The 19802-nt window shown below is 48.0% G+C and overlaps 1 protein-coding gene across 2 annotated transcripts in view; it reads left to right on the top strand.

Moving 5' to 3' along the window:
- The first annotated feature begins 10635 nt into the window (after positions 1–10635).
- The window catches only part of BCOR (BCL6 corepressor), a 189360-nt gene continuing 180193 nt past the window's right edge, over positions 10636–19802 (top strand). For both annotated transcript variants that reach the window (XM_063955581.1, XM_063955580.1), the window contains exon 1: positions 10636–12211. The gene's annotated coding sequence lies outside the window, so the exon portion shown is untranslated. The remainder of the gene's footprint in view (positions 12212–19802) is intronic.

Genomic DNA, 19802 nt, shown 5'->3' with positions numbered 1-19802 from the left:
GGCGGTGCGGGGGGCGGATCCACATCAAGAAGAGTGTGGATCTGTACAGTGGCCAGCGGATCTCTCATGCGGGCAGCGGGAGCTGAGCTCTCCAGCGGGCAGCGGATCATCTGGGCAGCGGGAGCTGATCTGTCCTTAAAAAAACAACAACTCAAAGGTTGGTAAATTCATAGCTGGCGCTGCCTGTTGAGGGGGGCTGGGGTCCCGAGTAGGGGGAGTAAACAGCAACCTGTGTCCAGGGAGGGAGGGAATCTGTTGTTTAAAAGCTGCTATATGGGTCCAGGGGAGGGGGGTGGGCGGCATAGAGACTGCCATATAAGTTCAGGGGAGGGGGGGGATAGAGAATGCCCGATCCCACCCACTCTGCCGCCAGAGCCCAGACACCACCCCCTCAGGTTACACTGAGCGTCCCAACAACAGGCGCGCAGTTTACAGTGCAGCCTGACCAGTGACCACCCCCTACCCCTGATGGAGTGTGAGCCGCGGGCAATACTGCCCGATCCCCCTGCTGCCGCCGGAGTTAATGGTGAGCCGCGGGCTGTAATGCCCGACCCCCCTTCCCATCTCCATGTCGCTGCTGCAATTTAAAGCCGTCCTCCTGATCTTGAGCATGTGACCCACAGGCTGTAACGCCCGATCCCCCCGCAGCCGCAGGAGTTTACTGTGAGGTTGAGCCGTTATGCCCGAGCCCACTCCCCCTCTCACTGCCAGCGCAGCATCTTAAAATCCAACCCACCCCAAAAGCTTATAGTGACCTGTGGGCTGTAATGCCCCACATCCGCCCCCACTCCTCCCTGCCACAACTTAAAGTCCACCCCCACCAAAGCTGACAGAGAGCCATGTCTGTAACGCCCGATTACCCCCCTCCTCTCAAAGTTGTGTGTAAAAGGGGGCTCTGTCTGCCGTAATATGTAAAAGGAGGGACTCTGCCTGCCGTAATGTGTAAAAGGGGGCTCTGTCTGCCGTAATGTGTAAAAGGGGGCTCTACCTGCCGTAATGTGTAAAAGGGACCTCTACCTACTGTGCAGAGTAATTTGAATAATAGAGGCTGTTGTGCAGCCTAATATGAATCTGTATTGTTTTGTGGCCACGCCCCTTCCCCATGAAGCCACACCCCTATATTTTTGGCACATGCCTATGGCGGCCCTCGAAAATTCATTGGAAAGTGTTAAGTGGCCCTTCAGCTGAAATAATTACCCACCCCTGCCCCACGCAGTGTGAGCTGAGCTGCAAGTTTAAAAAATATATTGTATATTATGTTTGTACTGTTCTGTGCACTCTACCTACCCCAGTATGCTCTGTACCGCAGTGCGGGTGCGTAAAAGCAGTCTGACTCTACACTGTGTGAGCAGAGCTGCCAGCTAAAAATATAAAAAATATATTGTTGTATAATTTGTTTGTACTGTTCTGTGCATTCTGCCTACCAAATCCAATATGCTCTGCAACCCAGTGTGCTTTTTTCACTTCACATAAGCCCTGTGACTCCACACAGTATAAATCAAGTTGACAGTTAAAAATAGATAACGATCAATATAGAGAAGAGCAGGAGCAGCAACAATGGCGATGCTAGTCCGTCAACGTTATCTAAAGCCGATGCTCAAGGGCATAGAGGGTTTAAACCATGGCATCTGAAATAAAAAAACAACATTTTACAGACAAAAACAAAATTGGCAACATGTCATTCACCACACGCAGGAAATTCTCAGGCCGTAGCCTTTATTTATGAGTGGTGGTTCTGAAACAGTCAATGAGGTATCTTCTTTGCCCGCATGATGATGCAAAACTTTTTTACTAGGAGAGGTCTCAAAAAAAAAATGATACCACCAAGGCAGTAGAACAAATTGTGTGTACAGAACTGTCACATATCCCTGAGGAGAGTCTAGGCGTGCCCACATTAGCAATGTGTGAGTCTGACATTTCTCACACTGTCCTCTTTCGCCTCCTTCTACCATTTCTGTACCTTCTGCATATGTGGGGGCCAGTAGAAATAAAGATGGTGATGAGGACATAATAGAAATTGAGGACACTTGTGTGGAAGTGGAACAGGATGAGGCGAATATGTGTGTACTACGACTATCTGACATTGAGGATGTTGATGTTTGTGTAAGTCAGCCATCAGTTTCTGCAGTTCTTGTCTGTGATAAAAAGAAAGCCGTTGTGATGCCTGGGCATAAGACCAAAAAAGCCACCTCTTGGATGTGGAATTATTTTTACCCAAATCCTGATAATGTTTGTGAAGGCATCTGCTCTATTTGTGAGGCCAAAGTTAGTAGAGGTAGGGACGTCACCTAGGCACCTCCTCCATTTTACATCATTTGCTGCAAGTTCATTTATTTTACAAGATTATAATTTAATTAACACCCTCATCATCAACCTCCTCATTAGTGATCGGAGGTATACTTTCCAAAAATTGTTTTGTGGGGCCTAAACAAAGCAAGCACAAAAGTGGCAGTACCAGTCGCTGAAATGGTTGGTTTGTTAAACTGTGCATGTCCTTTTTAATATCCAACATAAGGGTGGGTGGGAGAGCCCAAGGACTATTCCATCTTGCACCACTTTTCTTTTCTGTCACTGCTGTGTGGCAAGGTTTCATAGATGTGCTATAAACTGCCTTGTGTTTGTGATGCTGCTCTGTCGCTGTGGTGTTGGCATATCAGGGATTCACAGCTGGGTTGATGTTGATCGATTAGTGGCGTCTATTATTGTGTGTGTGTGTTTTGGTATGCTGTCGCAAGAATTTCAAAGCTTGAATTAGAGCAATGAACGAACAAACATTAAATGTTAAACTTTGCAGGAGTGGAAGCGAAATCAGAGAGCTTGTATTGCAAGTTTTCGGGGATAATGGAAAACAGCAGTTTACAAATGGGTGACATGTTTTTCTGAAGGAAGAGAAAGTGTCACTGACGATGAGAGATCAGGACGGCCATCAACGAGCAGAACCGAAGAAAACATTGCAACAGTTAATCAAATTGTGTGTGAAAATCGTCGACTGGCTATTAGGAGCATAGCAGAGCAAGTGAACATCAACCAAGTTTACTATTTGGAAGTACTGGAAAGGGTGCATGAAAAAGTTAGACTGAAATAACCCAAACATTTTTCCAACAATCTTGTATCACAACAATACACCTGCACCTGATGACATCAGGAATAATCTGACGGCAGCTCTGAAGGCCATTCCACAAAACCAGTTCCAAAATAGTTTTGAAGGGTGGACTAGGCGCTGGCATCGGTGCATAGCTTCCCAAGGGAAGTCCTATGAAGGCGACCACAGTGATATTCAGCAATGAGGTATGTAGCACTTTTACCGCAATGAGTTTGCAAACTTGACTGTCAGACGTCATATATCAATGCCTCCCCCTCCCTCCTCCTCATTGATTGTAGCAAGCACTACAACCAGTGAGGGGGGCACTTATATAACCAATACTGTCACTGACTGAGGGGTGTAATCAGGGGCAGATTGGCCACAGGGCTCACCGGGAAGATTCTTGGTAGGCCGATGTGTCTGTGGTGTCTGTTTTGTGTGTTGTCATGTGGTCTCACCCCCACATTACAGGCAGTCCACCACACTCAGTACACTGCATTGTCCCCGTTCATTCTGTAATTCCATCTGTGCAGTAAAGTAACTCTGCCATCCAGCGATGCTGCCATGGCTACACGGTATGTTATATCTCTTGTGCTGGCCATGTCGCGCCACTTCTACAAAATTTTACGGGCCACTTTTAATTCCCAATCCAACCCTGGTCTCAGACACAACTATAGCAAAAGACGGAAGGATGGCCGCAATTGCGTACAATCAGGCATTATGAGGGTCCCACCCTCATCAGACCCCACCCCCCGTTAAGGCTGCTTCCATATATTTTCTGGCCTGGTTTTCCATCCCAATCCACTGCTGGGTGTAATAATGGGTATTACAAAATGCTGTTAGAAATGCAGTCAGTGAGTGAGGGTGAGGGGGATAATAATGAATATTTTAGGCTTGGATGTTGTTACAGTCAGTAAGCCTGGGTGAGGTATATACAATGCAGTCTGTGAGTGAGGGTGTAATAATGGGGACCTGCTACATTCAGTGAGGGGAGCACTGATCTAAAATGCAGCTGAGTGGTGTATTAATGGAAATTAGAGGAGAGGGGACATGGTGCAATCAGTGAAGGGGGGTAATAGACTTTAAGGACGAAAAACACCAAATAATGAAAGAGGCATAAATCAGAATTGAAAATATAGTGCTATGGATTGTGTGAGGGAGGGGGCCCTAAATCGTATCTTGCTTAGGGCCCCATGAGGTCTAGGGGGGTAATTCAGATCTGATTGCTGGGCTGCGTTTTTTGTGATCAGATAGTCGCCACCTACAGGGGGAGTGTGTTTTCGCTGTGCAAGTGTGCATTCCTATGTGTTAGCAGAGCTGCTAAAAATCAGTTTATACAGTCTCTGTGCAGCCCAGGACTAAAGGGCCCTACACACTGGCAGATCTCACTGCACGATATGAACGTTCTCGTTCGTTAATGAACGAGAACTCGTTCATATCGTGCAGTGTGTAGGCACCAACGATTAACGATGCGCGGCCCCATGCTCGTTGGCCGGTTATGCATGCAGGACAGTATGGACAAGATTGTCCATATTAGCATGCATTGCTATGGAGCCGGGTGACGGGGGGAGTGAAGAAACTTAACTCCCCCCCCCCCCGCCGCCGGGTTGGGTAGCTGGGTTGAGTAGCTCGGCGGCGCATCGTGCTGTGTGTAGAGGTCATAAGAAATCAAGCTAAAATAGACATATAACTGATCTTTTGGTTTAACCCTGTAACTAATAAGTATAATCATTGCCACCAGGGGAAAATGCATTATATAACTGTACTGTGTACTCACCATTAATACTGAGTCTCATTTGCAGTGCCTATATTCACACTTACAGATTATATGCTGATTTGAAACTCGTTAAGATTCTAGTCCGTGTAATATATGTACAATTTGCACGGTAGCAGGGATTTACTAGAGACATGACAGACGTATACACAGGTGTCTACAGTTAATAGGAGACATTGTCTGTGTTACTTAGGCCTGGCTAAAATACTTGTAAAAGATTAAAAGAAAATGAGGTTAAGGAATGAAGTAACTAAACAGCACATTCCTGCACTTCTACTTGACATTGTATTGTGTAAGTCTGATGCTCCCCTCCCCCACCTCCTGTTTACCACTTTCAGCCTGTTCAGTACTCCTTCCCAAAGCCATAAAAACATTATTGAGGAAACCTAGGTGCATGTCCGATTCATTCCAGCTTCCCAGTAAGACCTTTTTAACTCAGGACACGCTGCTCTGCTCCCATTTGTTTCCCCATCGTATGGGCTAAATTAATACTAAGAAAAAAGGCAAACCATCTTAAATGCCCTAGTTAAGCCCAGTTTAATACAATAGATAAATAGGAGGGAAAAATGAAAGCATTGTGTGTCGGTTACAAAGAGTCCTGTCGTTAGAGAAGTAATGCTTTAAAATTAGACATATTATGATCGGAACAGCACAGAAGATTTGCAACACTGCCACACGCAGCAAACAAGAAGATCAAATTTGGGTAATGATGTAGAAAAAAACTCATGGTGCTATAATTTTGAGATGGTCAAGCATTTAACACCAATAAAAAAATAAAAAAAAGTATTTGCACTACAGGCCTTTTTATAAAAATGCAGTATTTGTGTCTTCCTTTTGCAGACGTTTTAGCATGTTTAGACGGGAAGTAGTTACCTTCCTGACGAATGGGATCCCGGTGGTCGATATACCGATGCCGAAATCCTGAGGGAGGACACAAACCCGGCGTCAATATACCTGACGCCGGACGGAGTGTGGCTTCAAAATATCGACAACCGGCATTCCGATCGTTCCCAAATCTGTTGGGTGAAGACACTGTGTAAACAGTAATATTGTTAATTTTCCCCTCGCACCTATAGAGGTGCACAGCAACATTACCAATGTTTGGCTACCATAATATACTGTGATGTGTCACATTGCTGAGAATTGAATTTCTAATGTCACAGATCTTCTGCCTGGCGAGCACTTGTGAAGCAATGGAACTGAATTAAAAACAGTGTCTAAAGCTGGGTACACACCTACAGTATCTAACGAATGGCAAGTGCATACAGGCTTACCAATTATCCGCCCGATCTGTACCTGACATCACAGCTGGGTGGGCATTTATGTGTCCGCCCAGTCAGGTAAAATGTCAGTCACCGGCGGTCTCTGCAGCAAGTGTTTGGTGCGGTCGCTGCATAGCCGATGTGATATGTCTGTGAACCACGTAGATCACACACATATTGGGAGTACACACCCGCCGACTGGCTTGTGATATATCGTCCGTTCGCTCGCCCGATATATCTGCCAGCGTGTTCCCAGCTTAAGCGTTAACAGAGATGTCACAGTTCATTTGCATACAGCATGCGTTGTCCATGCTCTCTATCTGGGGCACTGGAAGCAAAGAAACAAAAACACACACACACACACACTGCAAAGGAACAGAATGTAAAAATTGTGTTAAAAAGTGATGGATTTAATGTGGTCTCTAAAGTTTATCTTTAATATACAAATGTATTCATAAAAATATGTTGAACGTGAATTGTAAATAGTCTGATGTTATATTACATTTTGCTTACGTATCACCCAGGATTAAACAGGTTGTGAGCTAACTGCACTGCAGGCAATAGGATCATTGACCTTAATGCATGCATGACTCTGCTGTTGAGGAATCCATGGGGCTTGACAGGAAAAATCCTGGATGCAGGAACAAGCTCTAACTCTCCTGAACATCACAGAAAAGGAGGGAAGCACACAATGCCAGATGTCAGTTAACTTTAACAGCTCGTTCATGCAAACGTATTTCTGGGATTGCCTACGCTGTATTTGGAATGTTCCTGTTCTTCGGGCTAACCCACAATTTCTAGTGCCGCTCATCTGAACAGCAGAGGCTTGCAGGTGCTAGGATACATTTTATAGCAGTTCGCGCACAACATGTTCCGTTTGGAATGCATTGTGAGTTTGTCTGAGCGAACCCTTAGGGCTTGTTAAGATGAGCATTTTCTCATAATTTCCTCACGCTGGAACGCAATGAGAGAAAAGAGCTATTTTCTGGTGACTTCAAGCTTCTGCTGTTAAGACAAGAGACAGAATATACATATATATATTACAGCAACATGGTGGGAAATTGTGCATGTTTGGGGGTAACCTGCTGATCACACTTGTGTTCCTGTGAAAGGCATATAGGCCCTACACACTGGCCGACAGTCCTCAAAGATATGAACGATCTCGTTCATTATTGAACGAGATAACGTTCATATCTTTGAGTGTGGAGTCACCGCGCTCGTTCATCCCTGGTGCCCCGTCGGTTGTGCATGCAGGCCAATATGGACGATCTCGTCCATATTTGCCTGCACTTGTATGGAGCCGTGTGACGGGGGGAGTGAAGAAACTTCACTCCCCCGTCACTGCCCCTCCACCGCCGGGACGCCCGTCTGCCGTATTGGCGGTCGGGCAGCTCGGCGGCGTATCGCCGCGTCTGTAGGGCCCTACAGCCCTGTAGCCACTGATATCATTGATACCAATCTGTACAGAATGTTTTGAGAAATCTTTAGAGAAATCCTGAATACAAGCCTACTCACCACATACTGTAAGTGTGGCTGTATGCCGCATTTACGGTAGCTTACAACTCGTGAGTTCAGCTGCTGTTGTTGATGTTTCTATGCTGCTGCAATAGCAACTCCCCCCCTCGCCACTAACTGAATAAACCCTTTAATAAACTGTACATTTAGACACTGGGATAGCATCGGGATCCCGGCACTTGGGATGCCAGTAGTCATAATACCTATAGCGGCCGCCGGGGTCCTGACTGGATCCCTTACACACCTACTTTTCCTACACAGCTTATATGAACTGTGAGGGAACTTTCCTCTATAATAGGCAAGAAGCCATAAAGGGTATATGAGGCTGCTTTGTAGTCAGATTCGTTGCTATGGGCAACATCCCATCTTAAATAAAACTCCTATCTTAGTAAATTTACCCCTCAGGGTGAGTATCCAATTAGTCCAGAAAAATATTCAGGCCCAATACTTTTTTTAATCGCTTTTTTTGCGCCTACCCAATTAGGCCCCTGTTTTTTGGGTTCAAAAATGTTACTGCTATCTTGCAAAAATACATAAGATCCACGAGAGGTCACAGACCTATGCATTTTTGCGGCTGCGATCGCAGAAGAAGAAAAAAGCTTGTTTTTGGGGAAATGGTTATGGCTGTCTGAGTCAGGGAAACAAAATCCCTGATAAGCGCTGGCATCAGTGCTAATTGGATAGCTCTGTTGGCGGTAATTAGCCACGGAAAATGACTGTGGCTAATTGGATACTGGTGTAGATCAAGTACATAATGTTTATATTGAGTCCCAAAAAAGATTCTTGCTTAGGACCTCTTAATACAGATATTTATATCAGTGTAAGCTATTTAGGTCAATAATTCAGGATGGGTACGAAATTCCAACAGTTGGGATCTTGACTATCAGGAAACAGACAGCAGAATCATGACACATCCTGGCAAGTATTGTCTCTATTCCCCTACTCCACAACCTCCCGCAGCCTAACCCTGACCCTCCCCTAGCCTTACCATAGCCAACCCCCCCCGCCTTCCCGCAGCCTAACCCTAACCTAGTGTCTAAACCTAACCTCTGAACTTACCTCTGTGATGTGTTGGGATTCTGGCCCTTGAAATCCCAACTGCCGGTATTCGACCACATCCCATTAATTCAATGTACTTTTAACTATGCAGCTAACAGGGTGGGACATATTTAAATGTATATCCAAAATGTTGTATCAAGTAATCTTAAACGGCCTGTACGTAATGCATAACACTTGAATAGTCACAAAAGGGCTTACGTAAGAGCTTATGAGTTGCAGGCACAAGATCAATTCTGGCGAGTTAGTCCATATTTTTAAAGTGGTAACAATTTAAAAGGCAAATCCAGGTAACTTACTGGAATCACACTCATACCTGCAACTCTCGCAGGCTATTACATAGACCCCAATATGTTATAAAAAAAGATCAGAGCTCTTCAGAAAAACAAGTAGCTCAGTCACACAATTGTTAGTGCAGGTATACAGTATGAAAGTTGACTAATAAAGAACTGCAGAGGATAAAAGTTAGGGCTTCCATCATTTTAAAAAGAAAAACAGAGGCACCAATGTGACGTTTTCTCAAGTCATAAAATCCTCCACAAAGAAAAGGAAAAACCATTATAGGCAGGGCGGATGGAACAGTGTAAGAGAGGGAGGAGGATGCGCTGTTAACAGGGCATTAGGTTGCACGGGGAAGCATTCGATATATCGGCTGTCAGGATCCCAGTGCGCAGCATACCGACGCCAGAATCCCAACAGCCGGCATACCGACGCCGGAATCCCAAAAGCGAGCATACTGACAACTATTCTCCCTCTTGGGGTGTCCATGACACCCCTGGAGGGAGAATAAATAGCACGGCGAGCACAGCGAGCCTGCAAGGGGCTCTTTTGCGCTCGCCCTGCTGCCGGCATGCCGTTGCTCGGGATCCCAAGCGTCGGTATAACATAGTACACCCGGTTGCATGCGCTTCCTGCCTGGGCTCAGGTGCGTGAGAACCCAGCTCCAGCATGGGTAATAGGAACCTTTTCTACCCTTTTCTGTTAATTTGGGTATATTAGGAGTTTTAGGCAAGAGGAAATCAGTATTGTGGGGCTGATTCCGAATTGTACGATATATCCTACTGGGCCTTCTACTCTGTTCCGCATGCACATACAGCGCAGAGGCACAGAGAGCTGCGCCTAAGTCACCTCCTTAGTTTCATGGATGGTATATGTAACAACGCTGAGGTGACTCAGGAGCATCTATGCACTGTGCATAAAGAACACAGACCTGCGTCCTGCAGCAGCTGGGCAGCCTCCACCCCGGGAAAAGGTTGGGCACCTGTTAGGGCAATGTCAGAGTCAGGGCTACAGCAGAGAGGAAACTAGTTCCGTCTAACAATACAGGTGACAGAAAGCAGTTCCACCACTGGTGCAACTAGCTCTTTGTGCTTTGTCCTTGCCTTTATCTGGAGTGTCTGTCTATTTTCCAGTCATGGAAAGGACCCAGATGTGACATCAAGTGGGGGCACAAGTTCTCTTCTGCCTCTACAGCATGTTAATGTTTTCTCCACTCTCTTTGTTGTAGGGTATTTTGTTTTATTTATGCTGCATTGTACCCTTGCGGGTTTGCTTTGCTCGCAATGCTTCAGGCCCCATGTGTCGCTCGCTGCGCTCTGCTTCGCTCGCCACAAGTTAGTATTCCAATTCATTTGTGACATTGACCCAGTGCATTATGGGAAAGGTCCTTTCCACAAATCTAGATGCTACCCTATCGTGACGTGTTCTCATTCTCCATAAATTCTGCCCTCATTATGTATCCATCTATATATAGATATATATTATTATTCTTTATTTACATGGCGCCACAAGAGTCCTGCAGCACTATATATTTTGTGTATATATAACTATAGCCAATGGTACCCTTATTATGGCCACCATTACAGAGAGCTGGAGGGTTCCTCTCCCCGAGAGCTGTCAGTCTGTATGTAGGGCACAGCGTGCTCGCAATGATCGGGCCGCCTGCAGAGAGACAACTCACAGGAGCTCTATGGTAATTGCGGTTCTCTGGCCTTATGGGTAGAGCGCGGTGCCTGCCTGGCTGACAAGCTGCTATAGTAAGGAGAGACTTTCCTGCGACGAGGGAAGAGGGAACCTGGGGACACGCGTGGACGGAGAGTGAGTGGCGGGCAGGGAAGGTCAGGTTCTGGGCAAGAAGCACAATGCAGACAGAACAGACAGCATCTGATTAACTTGTAAGCTCTGCCAGAGCTGTCCCGCCGATGTCTGTGCCCCAGGGAGACTGAGCAGTGACCTGACCGCCCAAACCCACATCGGTGTCTGTCGGGCTACACTGCCGGAGCTCGGCGTGGCGGTGCCAGGGAGGGACGGGGGAGTTACACTGCAGCGCAGGGCTGGGAGGCTGCAATCTGCTTTCCCTCGCACTAAACAATAACAGGAACAAGCCTGTGTCGTGAGAATACAGCAGCCAGGCAGGGAGGATCCCCTGTGGGGGTGTCAGAGGCTTGTGGTGAGGAGTGCTGGGAACTGAGGGGGAGCATAAACCGGGGTACCCCACACAGTGCTGATCTACAGAAGCTGAGGAGGGAGGATATCTACTTTATAGAGAGGACATAGAAGAGGAGATGCATTGGATAAGGGGAATTAGGGCGCATTTTTAGAGAGAGGGTACCTTTAAGAAAGCATCAGCAGAAAGTGAGTGCAGAGAACAACATGGCGCTGTCAAAGTACTCTGTGTAGGGGGGAAGCACTACCCCTCCCCTCTAGCCGGCCACCTGCAGCCCGAGCTCCCAGGGACGGAAGCAACTGCTTGGTTGGGCTGGAAGGAGAAGACAGCAAATCGCAGAGCAGGGGATCACCGCAAGGAATAGAGTTGCTGTTTAGTTCTATCCGTTGTCAAACTTGGAAAATAACTGAATGCTGATTCCAGGAGTACTCCCTAGTAACCACACACATGATCCCTGGAGCACTTCCCAGTAACCAGACATCTGAACCCAGGAGTACTCTCTTGTAATGGGACGGCTGATCCCAGGACTACTCCAGTAAACCAGACATCTGAACCCAGGAGTAGTACCCCACAGTAAAAGCAGACGTCTGATCCCACGAGTGCTCCCGTGTAACTGGACAGTGGATCTCAAGAGTATTTCCCAGTAAACGGACAGCTGATCCCTGGAATACTTCTCGGTAACTGTACGTCTGATCCCAGGTGTACTTCCTAGTAACTGTACAGCTGATCCCAGGAGTATTCTTCAGTAACTGTACTCCCCTATAACCAGACGGCTGATCCCAGAAGTACTCCCTTGTAGCCAGACGGCTGATCCTAGGAGTATTTCCCAGTAAGTGGACACCGGATTCCAGGAGTACTCCCCTGTAACCAGATGGCTGATCACAAGAGTAGTCCCCAGTAAGGATAACTGATCCCAGGAGTACTTCAAAGTTACTGGGCGGTTTATCCCAGGATTACTCCTCTGTAAATGAACAACTAATCCTAGGAGTATTTCCCAGGAGCTGGACAATTAATCCCAGGAATAATCTTTCCCCTATAACTGGAAGCCTTATCCCAGGAAGGATCCCAAGAATAAGGTCAGATAATCGCTGATGTATTAATAATACCCCTTTTACATTCGCAGTTTCGGGTCATTCCTGGGAATGTGTCCCGGTATATTTGCCGGGACACATTCCCGGGAATGACCCTTTTACATTCGCGGCCCGACCCGGGCATATTGCCGGGTCGGTGACGTCACCGCTGATTCTACCGGAGGCGGTGCTTGGAGATAATCTTCTCCAAACACCGCCGCCTCCTGTGCAGAGAACGGGTGCCGGGTCGCCTTGACCCGGTATACCCGTTCACACTGCACAGCTTCCCGGGACGGTCTCGGATTCAACCCAGGTCCACACCTGGGTTGATATCCCGGGATGCTCGTCCCGGGAAATTGTCCCTGTACCCATTCACACTCACAAAAATCCCGGGATGATGCGCGTTCACGTGCAATATCCCGGGATTTTTCTGCGAGTGTAAAAGGGGTATTAAACATGTGTATCGATTGCTGTGTATTGATGTAGGCATGCCCTCTGTTCTGATACATCATTCCTGGTAAATGTTCATAGTGTCGACAATGAGAATGGGGGATACTGTTCGGTCGAACAAGGATTGCCGACATGCTAATAATGCAGAAATAGCCCCCATTTTCATTTGCAAAAGCAGCTGTCATAGGTTTCTATGGGGGAGTCTTCAATGAAGAATTTTCAAAGGATTCTTGGAAGTTAACGCCATATTTAGATGGTGTCAGCCAATCACTCTACCAAAGGTACCAGGAGAGGGATCTGCAGGATCCCTCCCCGCCACTCTTCTCTTGCACATGCATAGTCAGCTGACCGCACATGCACAGTAGCGAGGCCAGCTCCAGAAACTGAATGCAAATTTATTGAATTCTCAATCACTTTCACACAGCTAGGACAGCAGCACATCATTTCTTATTGCCACAATAAGAAATGATCATCATCAAGTTTAAAACCTGGAAATTAATAAATGGGCACCATAATGCAGATTAGATGTGATATTGTCACCCAAATTTACATATTTAAATAAATATTTCTCTATCGTCCTAGTGGATGCTGGGGTTCCTGAAAGGACCATGGGGATAGCGGCTCCGCAGGAGACAGGGCACAAAAAGTAAAGCTTTCCGATCAGGTGGTGTGCACTGGCTCCTCCCCCTATGACCCTCCTCCAAGCCTCAGTTAGATTTTTGTGCCCGGCCGAGAAGGGTGCAATCTAGGTGGCTCTCCTAAAGAGCTGCTTAGAAAAGTTTAGCTTAGGTTTTTTATTTTACAGTGAGTCCTGCTGGCAACAGGATCACTGCAACGAGGGACTTAGGGGAGAAGAAGTGAACTCACCTGCGTGCAGGATGGATTGGCTTCTTGGCTACTGGACATCAGCTCCAGAGGGACGATCACAGGTACAGCCTGGATGGTCACCGGAGCCTCGCCGCCGGCCCCCTTGCAGATGCTGAAACAAGAAGAGGTCCAGAATCGGCGGCAGAAGACTCCTCAGTCTTCTAAAGGTAGCGCACAGCACTGCAGCTGTGCGCCATTTTCCTCTCAGCACACTTCACACGGCAGTCACTGAGGGTGCAGGGCGCTGGGAGGGGAGCGCCCTGGGAGGCAAATGAAAACCTATTTGGCTATAAAATACCTCACATATAGCCTCCGGGGGCTATATGGAGATATTTAACCCCTGCCAGAATCCACTAAAGAGCGGGAGACGAGCCCGCCGTAAAAGGGGCGGGGCCTATCTCCTCAGCACACAGCGCCATTTTCCTTACACAGCTCCGCTGGTCAGGACGGCTCCCAGGTCTCTCCCCTGCACTGCACTACAGAAACAGGGTAAAACAAGAGAGGGGGGGCAAAATAGTGGCAAAAATTATATTATAAAAGCAGCTATACAGGGAGCACTTATTATAAGGCTATCCCTGTCATATATATAGCGCTTTGGTGTGTGCTGGCAGACTCTCCCTCTGTCTCCCCAAAGGGCTAGTCGGGTCCTGTCTTCGTTAAGAGCATTCCCTGTGTGTCTGCTGTGTGTCGGTACGTGTGTGTCGACATGTATGAGGACGATATTGGTGTGGAGGCGGAGCAATTGCCAAATATGGGGATGTCACCTCCTAGGGGGTCGACACCAGAATGGATGCCTTTATTTATGGAATTACGGGATAGTGTCAACACGCTAAAGCAGTCGTTTGACGACATGAGACGGCCGGACAATCAATTAGTGCCTGTCCAGGCGCCTCAAACACCGTCAGGGGCTGTAAAACGCCCTTTGCCTCAGTCGGTCGACACAGACCCAGACACAGGCACTGATTCCAGTGGCGACGGTGACGAATCAACCGTATTTTCCAGTAGGGCCACACGTTATATGATTTTGGCAATGAAGGAGGCGTTACATTTAGCTGATACTACAGGTACCACTAAACAGGGTATTATGTGGGGTGTGAAAAAACTACCTATAGTTTTTCCTGAATCAGAAGAACTAAATGAGGTGTGTGATGAAGCGTGGGTTGCCCCCGATAAAAAGATGCTAATTTCAAAGAAGTTATTGGCTTTATACCCTTTCCCGCCAGAGGTTAGGGCGCGCTGGGAAACACCTCCTAGGGTGGACAAGGCGCTCACACGCTTATCTAAACAAGTGGCGTTACCCTCTCCTGAGACGGCCGCACTTAAAGATCCAGTAGATAGGAGGATGGAAAATATCCAAAAAAGTATATACACACATACAGGTGTTATACTACGACCAGCTATAGCGACAGCCTGGATGTGCAGTGCTGGAGTAGCTTGGTCAGAGTCCCTGATTGAAAATATTGATACCCTGGATAGGGACAATGTTTTACTGTCTTTAGAGCAAATAAAGGATGCATTTCTTTATATGCGTGATGCACAGAGGGATATCTGCACACTGGCATCACGGGTAAGTGCTATGTCCATTTCGGCCAGAAGAAGTTTATGGACGCGACAGTGGTCAGGCGATGCGGACTCAAAACGGCATACGGAAGTTTTGCCGTATAAAGGGGAGGAGTTATTTGGAGTCGGTCTATCAGATTTGGTGGCCACGGCTACAGCCGGGAAATCCACCTTTTTACCTCAAGTTACTCCCCAACAGAAAAAGACACCGACTTTTCAACCGCAGCCCTTTCGTTCCTTTAAAAACAAGAGAGCAAAGGGATATTCATATCTGCCACGAGGCAGAGGAAGGGGGAAGAGACAGCAACAGGCAGCTCCTTCCCAGGAACAGAAGCCCTCCCCCGCTTCTACAAAAGCCTCAGCATGACGCTGGGGCTTCTCAAGCGGACTCGGGGGCGGTGGGTGGTCGTCTCAAGAATTTCAGCGCGCAGTGGGCTCACTCGCAGGTAGATCCCTGGATCCTGCAGATAATATCTCAGGGATACAGGTTGGAACTAGAGACAGATCCACCTCGCCGTTTCCTGAAGTCTGCTTTACCAACGTCCCCCTCCGAAAGGGAGACGGTCTTGGAAGCCATTCACAAGCTGTACTCTCAGCAGGTGATAGTCAAGGTACCTCTTCTACAACAAGGAAAGGGGTATTATTCCACTCTATTTGTGGTACCGAAGCCGGATGGCTCGGTAAGACCTATTCTAAATCTGAAGTCATTGAACCTGTACATAAAGAAGTTCAAGTTCAAGATGGAGTCACTCAGAGCAGTGATAGCGAACCTGGAAGAAGGGGACTTTATGGTATCCTTGGACATCAAGGATGCGTACCTCCACGTTCCAATTTACCCCTCACACCAGGGGTACCTCAGGTTCGTCGTACAAAACTGTCACTATCAGTTTCAGACGCTGCCGTTCGGATTGTCCACGGCACCTCGGGTCTTTACAAAGGTAATGGCCGAGATGATGATTCTTCTTCGAAGAAAAGGCGTATTAATTATCCCATACTTGGACGATCTCCTGATAAGGGCAAGGTCCAGAGAACAGCTAGAGATGGGATTAGCACTGTCTCAAGAAGTGCTAAAACAGCACGGGTGGATTCTGAATATTCCAAAATCCCAGTTAATGCCAACAACTCGTCTGCTGTTCCTAGGGATGATTCTGGACACGGTTCAGAAAAAGGTTTTTCTCCCGGAGGAAAAAGCCAAGGAGTTATCCGAGCTTGTCAGGAACCTCCTAAAACCAGGAAAGGTGTCTGTACATCAATGCACAAGAGTCCTGGGAAAAATGGTGGCTTCTTACGAAGCAATTCCATTCGGCAGATTCCACGCAAGAATTTTCCAGAGGGATCTGTTGGACAAATGGTCAGGGTCGCATCTTCAGATGCACCAGCGGATAACCCTGTCTCCAAGGAAAAGGGTATCTCTTCTGTGGTGGTTGCAGAGTGCTCATCTATTGGAGGGCCGCAGATTCGGCATACAGGATTGGATCCTGGTGACCACGGACGCCAGCCTGAGAGGCTGGGGAGCAGTCACACAAGGAAGAAACTTCCAGGGAGTGTGGACGAGCCTGGAAACGTCTCTTCACATAAACATTCTGGAACTAAGAGCAATCTACAATGCTCTAAGCCAGGCAGAACCTCTGCTTCAGGGAAAACCGGTGTTGATCCAGTCGGACAACATCACGGCAGTCGCCCATGTGAACAGACAGGGCGGCACAAGAAGCAGGAGTGCAATGGCAGAAGCTGCAAGGATTCTTCGCTGGGCAGAGAATCATGTGATAGCACTGTCAGCAGTGTTCATCCCGGGAGTGGACAACTGGGAAGCAGACTTCCTCAGCAGACACGACCTTCACCCGGGAGAGTGGGGACTTCATCCAGAAGTCTTCCACATGCTGGTAACCCGTTGGGAAAGACCAATGGTGGACATGATGGCGTCTCGCCTCAACAAAAAACTGGACAGGTATTGCGCCAGGTCAAGAGATCCGCAGGCAATAGCTGTGGACGCGCTGGTAACGCCTTGGGTGTACCAGTCGGTGTATGTGTTTCCTCCTCTGCCTCTCATACCAAAAGTATTGAGAATTATACGGCAAAGAGGCGTAAGAACGATACTAGTGGTCCGGATTGGCCAAGAAGGACTTGGTACCCGGAACTTCAAGAGATGATCACGGAAGATCCGTGGCCTCTACCTCTAAGGAGGGACTTGCTTCAGCAGGGTCCCTGTCTGTTTCAAGACTTACCGCGGCTGCGTTTGACGGCATGGCGGTTGAACGCCGGATCCTAAAGGAAAAAGGCATGCCGGAAGAAGTCATTCCTACTTTGATTAAAGCAAGGAAGGAAGTAACCGTGCAACATTATCACCGCATTTGGCGAAAATATGTTGCGTGGTGCGAGGATCGGAGTGCTCCGACGGAGGAATTTCATCTGGGTCGATTCCTACATTTCCTGCAATCAGGATTGTCTATGGGTCTCAAATTGGGATCTATTAAGGTTCAAATTTCGGCCCTGTCGATTTTCTTCCAGAAAGAATTGGCTTCAGTCCCTGAAGTCCAGACTTTTGTTAAGGGAGTGCTGCATATACAGCCTCCTGTGGTGCCTCCAGTGGCACCGTGGGATCTCAATGTGGTTTTGGACTTTCTAAAATCTCATTGGTTTGAACCACTAAAAAATGTGGATTTGAAATATCTCACATGGAAAGTGACCATGCTACTAGCCCTGGCTTCGGCCAGGAGAGTGTCAGAACTGGCAGCTTTATCTTACAAAAGCCCATATCTGATTTTCCATTCGGACAGGGCGGAACTGCGGACTCGTCCGCATTTTCTCCCTAAGGTGGTGTCAGCATTTCATCTGAACCAGCCTATTGTAGTGCCTGCGGCTACAAGTGACTTGGAGGACTCCAAGTTACTGGACGTTGTCAGAGCATTGAAAATATATATTGCAAGGACAGCTGGAGTCAGAAAATCTGACTCGTTGTTTATATTGTATGCACCCAACAAGATGGGTGCTCCTGCGTCTAAGCAGACGATTGCTCGTTGGATCTGTAGCACAATCCAACTTACACATTCTGTGGCAGGCCTGCCACAGCCTAAATCTGTAAAGGCCCACTCCACAAGGAAGGTGGGCTCATCTTGGGCGGCTGCCCGAGGGGTCTCGGCATTACAACTTTGCCGAGCAGCTACGTGGTCAGGGGAGAACACGTTTGTAAAATTTTACAAATTTGATACTCTGGCTAAGGAGGACCTGGAGTTCTCTCATTCGGTGCTGCAGAGTCATCCGCACTCTCCCGCCCGTTTGGGAGCTTTGGTATAATCCCCATGGTCCTTTCAGGAACCCCAGCATCCACTAGGACGATAGAGAAAATAAGAATTTACTTACCGATAATTCTATTTCTCGGAGTCCGTAGTGGATGCTGGGCGCCCATCCCAAGTGCGGATTATCTGCAATAATTGTACATAGTTATTGTTAACTAATTCGGGTTATTGTTGTAGGGAGCCATCTTTCAGAGGCTCCTCTGTTATCATACTGTTAACTGGGTTTAGATCACAAGTTGTACGGTGTGATTGGTGTGGCTGGTATGAGTCTTACCCGGGATTCAAAATTCCTCCCTTATTGTGTACGCTCGTCCGGGCACAGTACCTAACTGAGGCTTGGAGGAGGGTCATAGGGGGAGGAGCCAGTGCACACCACCTGATCGGAAAGCTTTACTTTTTGTGCCCTGTCTCCTGCGGAGCCGCTATCCCCATGGTCCTTTCAGGAACCCCAGCATCCACTACGGACTCCGAGAAATAGAATTATCGGTAAGTAAATTCTTATTTTTCACTCCCCTGGACACAGGCTCTGATAAAAGTCTGGAGGCCAAGCGATAGCTCGCTTTGATTCCAGGTTCAGATGCAGCACGCATACTGCACATGCGTGGAACTCGGCCTATGCACGCATTAGTGGAGGCAGAGAATCACCCTGTCAAAAAATAGGCACTCGCGTTAACCATAGGAGTGGTTCTCAAACTTCAAGCACCTTCACAGTTCAGGTTTTGAGGCTATCAATGCTTAACACAGGTGACTTTACATCAGCTTGATTACACCATATGTACGCAAGGGGGTGGTCTTCAGGTTGCTGGCGGCCGGCCTCCCGGCAACCACCATACCGGCGTCGGAATCCAGACCGCCGGCATACAGACATCTTTTCTCCCTCTTGGGTGTCCATGACCCCCCTGGAGGGAGAATAGATAGTGTGGCGCGCGTAGCGTGGCGAGCGCAGTGAGCCTGCAAGGGCCTCGTTTGCGCTTGCCCAGCTGTCGGTATGCCGGCGGTCGGGATTCCGGCGCCGGTATGCTGGTCGCCGGGACCCCGACTGCCGGCAAACCATACTACACCCACACAAGCATACCCCTTTCACATTGCACAAATAACCTGGTATCGACCCGGTATATTTTGTCGGTTCGACACGGGTCACTGTGTGATGTGAAAGGGGCCATGGAGAATTCTCGGGTCGCCTGAATACTGGGTCAGTGGCAGTGTGAACGGGTTGCCAGGTCCATGCGACCTGGGACCCGTTCACTACATAGGGAGAGGCGGTGCGGAGATGAGCCCATCTCCCAGTGCTGCCTCCTCCCCCGTTGCCGGCTTTGCCCCTTGCCGCTATGGCAACCCGACTCTGCATTTTGCTTGGTTGGGAAGCCTGCTGTTAGGGTCCAATGCCAGATCCCACCCAGAAAGAACCCGTTTCCAATTCCTGG

The sequence above is a fragment of the Pseudophryne corroboree genome, chromosome 2, assembly GCF_028390025.1.
Source record: "Pseudophryne corroboree isolate aPseCor3 chromosome 2, aPseCor3.hap2, whole genome shotgun sequence".
In the NCBI taxonomy this organism is placed as follows: domain Eukaryota; kingdom Metazoa; phylum Chordata; class Amphibia; order Anura; family Myobatrachidae; genus Pseudophryne; species Pseudophryne corroboree.
Note: the sequence above shows the minus strand (reverse complement) of the source record. Positions and strands in the feature narration are given on the sequence as shown.